The sequence below is a fragment of the Physeter macrocephalus genome, chromosome 19, assembly GCF_002837175.3.
Source record: "Physeter macrocephalus isolate SW-GA chromosome 19, ASM283717v5, whole genome shotgun sequence".
NCBI lineage: Eukaryota > Metazoa > Chordata > Mammalia > Artiodactyla > Physeteridae > Physeter > Physeter macrocephalus.
Window position 1 is genome coordinate 72,133,891 of NC_041232.1, and position 6,412 is coordinate 72,140,302.

Sequence of the window (6,412 nt, forward strand, 5' to 3'; positions counted from 1 at the left end):
CCAGCCGCCCCGCGGCATGTGGGATCCTCCCGGACCGGGGCACGAACCCGTGTCCCCTGCATCGGCAGGCGGACTCTCAACCACTGCGCCACCAGGGAAGCCCAATCTTTCCATTTTAATTGGTGAATTTTTACATAAAAACTTTAACGAGGGCATCCACACACATGCTCACCAGCCACACCCCCTCTTTCCACCACATGCCCTCAGTTTTGGTCTTAGTGCAAAAAGAAAAAACAAATGTCACCAAAGGACCTCAGAACATCCAGAATGTTTTAACACTTCAGCAGGAAAACCTCCCTCAGCCTGTCCCTTCTTCCCCTTCATCCTTGGCTTTGCTGCCGGCTCTTTAAGAGATTTGAACCTGAGAGCACCTGGCCAGGAAGTTGCGTTATCCCTTGATCTGAAAGAGCCAAAAGAACGAATGGTTTTCTATTTGCCTGTACTTGGTTTTTTTGAATGTATTTTGGCTCTTATATCTCAAGCTAGTGGTAGGTGGGGAAAAAAAGTTTTGAGAATAATATTCACGTGCACCAGGCAGCTGAGCACACCGTGAGTTTAATGAACCTCTCCTTCCTTTGGCTCCGCATCTGTCCTTACCCCTCAACCTGTACCCACTTCATTGTCACGGGGAGGGACCCAGCGACTACTCTAATTGGTGACAACCTACGTCTATGTATTATCACCTAGCTACACTCACAGGACAAAAAAAAATACAGCCTTCAGTGCCCAGGGGTTGACTGATTTGTAGCCAAGGCATTTATGAACACACTCTTTCCATTTTCCCTTTGTTATCTGTTCATTATCTTTTGTAATGGAGGCCTGCTTTCATGTGTAGGTACAAGTAGGTGATATTTGAATGCACTTTGAGATGTAAGTATTTCAACAGATACTGGGTACTAAAAAAAATAATAATCCTAAACGATAAGGGCCCTGCCTGCTGTCTTCTGTGGGCTGTGTCTGCACCTGATCCTTTCAATATTTGTCGTTTGGTTCTTCCACGTATCGTCAGTGCTCCTATTGCTAAATGCAGCTGCGTTCGGTGGCTTTTAGAATTTTTGCAGTCCCTTTTCCCAATCAGTGGTGCATGCGTCTATTAACTCTCTCCCACGCTTCCTCAGCCATCCTTAAAATGAAATGAGCACACTCTCTCCTGCTCCAGGTCCCCTCCGAGTCTCTTGCCAGGAAGTGCCTCCAGTGAGGTATTTCATCCCAGGAATTATCAACTAAAACGAACTATTTCTGGCTTTATCAGCAGAGAGAATAGGATAAGAATCCTACTGGGGGAGGGGAGATTTCTCTTGGGATTTTCTCTCCCCATCCTGTTGGACCAACTTAAACATCCATTTCTGTTTCTTTAAACCAGGGTTTCTCAGTCATGGCACTATTGAAACCTGGGGCTAGATAATTCTTTGTGGTGGGGAGCTGTGAACTGTGGAATATTTAGCAGCACCCCTGACCGCAGCCCCCTAGATGCCAGTAGACCACCCTCCAGTTACCTCCACAGTGGTGACAACCAAAAATGTCTCCGGACATTGCCAAATGTCCCCTGGGGGCGAAATTGCCCCCTCCCCAATTGAGAATCACTGATCTAGTGGTTAGAAGCTAAAGACACCGTAAAACATCCTGCAACACACAGGACAGCGCTCCAACAAAGAATTATCTGGCTCCAAATGTCAATAGCACTGAGGCTGAGAAACCCTCAAACTGCCCTGCTTGTCTGATCCAGCATTAGTCGCGTCTGCCATGTTTTGCAACTTAACCAATTCCTATCTGATACATCGCTCATTAAGATTGTTCTCCCTGATACAATCAAAGGATTGAAAGAGCTCTGTAAACAGTAAGGGCGTGGACGAGGGAAAGTGTGCTTATCCTAAACTTGGGTCTATCCAAAACTTTGTAGATGGGGCTAACCCCTTGGAAGGGAAAGGATAGCAGGAATGGAGGCTCGGGAGGATTGGCCAGCAGGGCTGCGGGAGTGATGGTCATCGTAACCTCAGCAGTGACGCAAGAGACTGTGGTTTGTGGCGAGCCTCCACTGGGGACTCCAAAGCCTCAATACTGAGAGAGAAAGGCGGCAGTCAGTCTGCTGTGCTCAGGGCTGTGTGTGCAGCTGTGGTGCAGGAAGGGTCACGGGCGCCTGCGTGCTCCGGGGCCAGATCAAGTCCTAGAAGCTACCACAAGATCTGACAACAGGACAGAAGACTTGTGCCCATCTGGGAGGCTCTGGGCCACATGGATGCCAACTCATTGTCTTACTCTCTGGGCAAGGTGTGGCGCCACGCCTTTTGAATGGCGCCGACTGGGGGATTTCTTGAAGGCGTTCTGAAACCAGCTTTCTCCACTGAGAATTCTTACCTTGAACCTGGTTCCCTTGCAAAGCAGAAGGAAATTTGATATGTGGCTCCCATCAGGACTCCTCCTACTAACCCAACGCCAGGAACAGTCTCGCCAGAGACAGTCCCAAAGGACTCAGTATGCTTGGGTTATAAAATCTCTTTTCCATTCTCCACGACTGCTGTGGCCAAGGGCATCTCCCTATCAACCTGTGGGGCCTGCCTGGTGGGTGGCTAGACTTTAAAGGACTTTCTCTGCTTTCCGGAGGAAGAAATTTGTACAGCTCTAGGGTCTCACCACCCCTAGCTCAGGAGAGTCCCAGGTATGACCTCCCTTGCCCCCAAGGTGGGGAACATGTGGAGAAGCACACTTCCCATCTGCACATTTCAGAACCCCAATGGGCAACTCATGGGTGAAATAGTCCACAGTCCTTGGAAATTGATGTTATGGGAAATTTTCCGTATTATAGAAGTTCCTCTTCAAAATATCATTCAGCCTCTCTGCCCTGATTTCCCAGCATGGGAGGCAGAATAACGGCCCCCAGAGATACCCACAGCCTAATCCCCAGGACCTGGGAATGCTACCTTACATGGCAAGAGGGATTTTGCAGATGCGATGAACAATCTTGAGATGGAGAGATTATCCTGCATTACGTGGGTGAGCCAACGTCTTCACAAGGATTCTTATAACAGGAATGTAGGGAGAGCTAGAGACAAAAGGAAAAGGCCATGTGATGACGGAGCAGACATTGGACAGATGCTCTTTGAAGGTGGAGGAAGAGGCCACAAGCCAAGGAACTCAGGCGGCCAGGAGAAGCTGAAAAAGGCAAGGAAATGGGTTCTCCCCAAAGCCTCCTGCAAGCCCACCTGATGCCCCTTTCAGCACTCCTCTCTGCGTCCTCCCCTTGGAGGCTCTCTTGATACTCATTTTCACCTGATTTCACCCGTATTCAAATGTTGGGGAGAAAAAAAAAAGGGGGACTTCCCTGGTGGTGCAGTGGTTGAGAGTCCGCCTGCCAATGCAGGGGACACGGGTTCGTGCCGCGGTCCGGGAAGATCCCACATGCCGCGGAGCGGCTGGGCCCGTGAGCCATGGCCGCTGAGCCTGCACGTCCGGAGCCTGCGCTCCGCAATGGGAGAGGCCACAACAGTGAGAGGCCCGCGTACCGCAAGAAAAAAAAAAAAAAAATGTTGGGGAGGAGGAGAAGGGACAATGTGAGCCCTCTACTCTCCTCCCTGTTATCCTGCTTCCGGCTCATGCAGAACTATTTTTCAGAGCTTTATTCCTTCCCCACCTTGGGGTAAAGAAGGAGTCTCCCTTACCTAGAACTTACAGTGCAAAACCAGGTTTTTTACAGGGGAGTTTTACTGCTCCAGACTTGCAGGCGGGGGGGCCGCACATCGAAGAACTGCTTGTTCCCTGTCCTGACTCTACTGCCGTATTGCTCAGATTAATGTTTCGTCCGTGTTCCCTTTTCTGGCCAGCCATTTCCAGGGGACTTTGCGAAGGTTGATGAGTTAGTGTGTGGAAAGAACTCTTTGAACTACATAAACAAAAAGTCTCACAGCTGGAATTCCTGATGCCTTTTAATGAGTCCTTATAAAATCCCAAAGCACTTAAAAATTCATGTTGCTCCCTAGAAATAGCTTTTAGTTCTATACATACATGTAGTTCCATACATATCAGGTACATTCAGAGCCGCTGTTACAGAACACTTATGAGGTACCAGGCAGTGAGTTAAACTCACTGTACACACGATCTCGTTGATTTAGGGAGATCAAGATCACCTGTGACCTGGGCTGTCTGAGTTCCTGGGAGGAAAACTAAGTCCCACAGGTATGTTTGCATCCACCCTGATGTCACCAGCTCCTGTGCACAGTGCCTGGTACAGGGTAGGAACTCGGTGAGGCAAATGGATAGCATTTCTTTTAATTATAGCAAAGTGAAATGAGCCATTACCGGAGAGACCAAGCTTAGGTCAGAGAAGCAGAAATTGATGATATTGATAATACAGGGTTCTCTGCTCGTCTGGTAATTTACAGATTAAAAAAATGCACAGTGGCTGGAATCAATTCCTGAAATCAAGACTTTCTTCACTCATTCCCTGGTCCTCAAGCCTGCTGCTTCTTTCCCAAATAAGCACAAGGCCAGGGTTTTAAGACACTAAGGACATGGCCTTCTGTTTGGGAACTGTTTTCTGGGTATTGTCTCTCTCACGCCGAGTACCACCGGGAATGCTGCAAAGCACTTCTCAGAAGTACCTTTATGTCTTGGTTCATTTTCCAAGAAAAGGACAAGAGGGACAAGGGGGACTTTCGACTGTGGGAAACCAGAGTAAATAAGTACGGAATAACACAACCTGTGTTATTCTTCAGTGAAAGTTTAGAGGAGTCTTGCATGTAAATGGCCACCAGGGGGCACTGTTATTCTCTAAAAATGCTGCTGGAGGAAGGGGTAGTGTGGGTGTGGGGGGGTGTGGGGGGGGTGGGGGGGGTGGCATATATGCACACAAGTGTGTTGGGGTGAGAGACAACTTCCCTCTCATCCACTCACCTCTACTCAGCCAGGTAGCCAACCCCTCCCTTGACTTCCACCATCTTCACACAGCCTCTCCTCCATCATCCCTCTTTCCCATGCTTGGTCAGAAAGGAGCAGAGAGGAGCAAGAAAACCCAGCAAGATCATGAAACCAATATCGAATCAAAAGATATTCCCCAGGACGCCTCGGGAAGAACACCGAGGTGCCATGCCTCTCGCCTTTGTTACCCCATCCCCTTACCATGCCCCCGCCCCCATGCCTCCCCAGCTCCTGACGGCGATGCTTCATTGCTTTGCAAGAAGATGGTCCCATCATCCTGGTGACTTCCTGCTTGTAGGCATCTTCCTTTGAAAAGATAACTCTGAACAGAGTAAAGACCTCAGGAGAATAATTCTAAATGATGGCTCTTCGGATACATTTCATGTCAGACCATCTGGATCTAGAGGATACGCTGCAGGGAATCTTCCTTTTCCCCTAAAATTACACGAGCATGGGAACAGCCATCTCCTCCGTCTTTGTTTCAAGTAGTTCTCCTTGGAGGCTTTAAAACTCCAGCCTTGCCAGAGAACCTGGGCAGTATAGTCAGGATGGCGAGCCGTAGTGGAGCTGCAAAAACACCCCTGTTCATTGATCTTCTTTCTCCACCTGCTTAATAGGCATTAAAAGCCGTGCACTGAAGGACTGCCTCCAGCTGATTTCAAATGCATTGACATAATGGACTTGTCTCCATAGAACAAACCTCTGGGAACTCAGGCTAGGCAAACCATTTATAATACTGTCATGATGCAGGAGAGACCGCGGATGCTTTGGAGAGAGCCTGTATGTTGCTGAGTGTTTTGAGTTCGAATCCAGACGGCACCGTCTAACTGCTGGGTGACGCTGGGCACATTACTGAACCGCCTGAGGTTCCATCTCTGTCTGTGAATCGAGGTTAGTAATCCTGGTGCACTAGCCATGGAGATAACAGAGGCGCATTCCCAGTCCAGAAGATCAAAGACAGTATTACTAATTCTTTCTGAGCACGGGGCCCTGTATGCCACGTTCAACACACATGAATTATCGTAATCCTCATAACAACCCTACCTGCAGCAGTTCCAAGTGAAGGGTTTTGTGAGCTACTGAACTGTCTGAGGACCGTGGTGCTGGCAGGCGTAAGAAAGATGCTGGTCTAAGGGTCCCATTCCTCCCTGTGAGCAATGAACCGGGATCTTTTCATTCGTGGGCAGGTTGGGGGGGTAGGTTCAATGTGGGCTCGCATGCTCTGTGCTCCTGGGCCCTGGGTACCGTCACTGATGCTCCAACAGTAAAAAGGCACCTAATGAATGGGTGACAGTCTCCTCAACGTGACACTTAATACCATGACATTTTCCAGGCTGAAACAACAGTCCGTAAGGAAACGGCATTGTGGGAATTATTAAAAACAGCAGGTTGGGCTTCCCTGGTGGCGCAGTGGTTGAGAGTCCGCCTGCCGATGCGGGGGACACGGGTTCGTGCCCCGGTCCGGGAAGATCCCACATGCCGCGGAGCGGCTGGGCCCGTG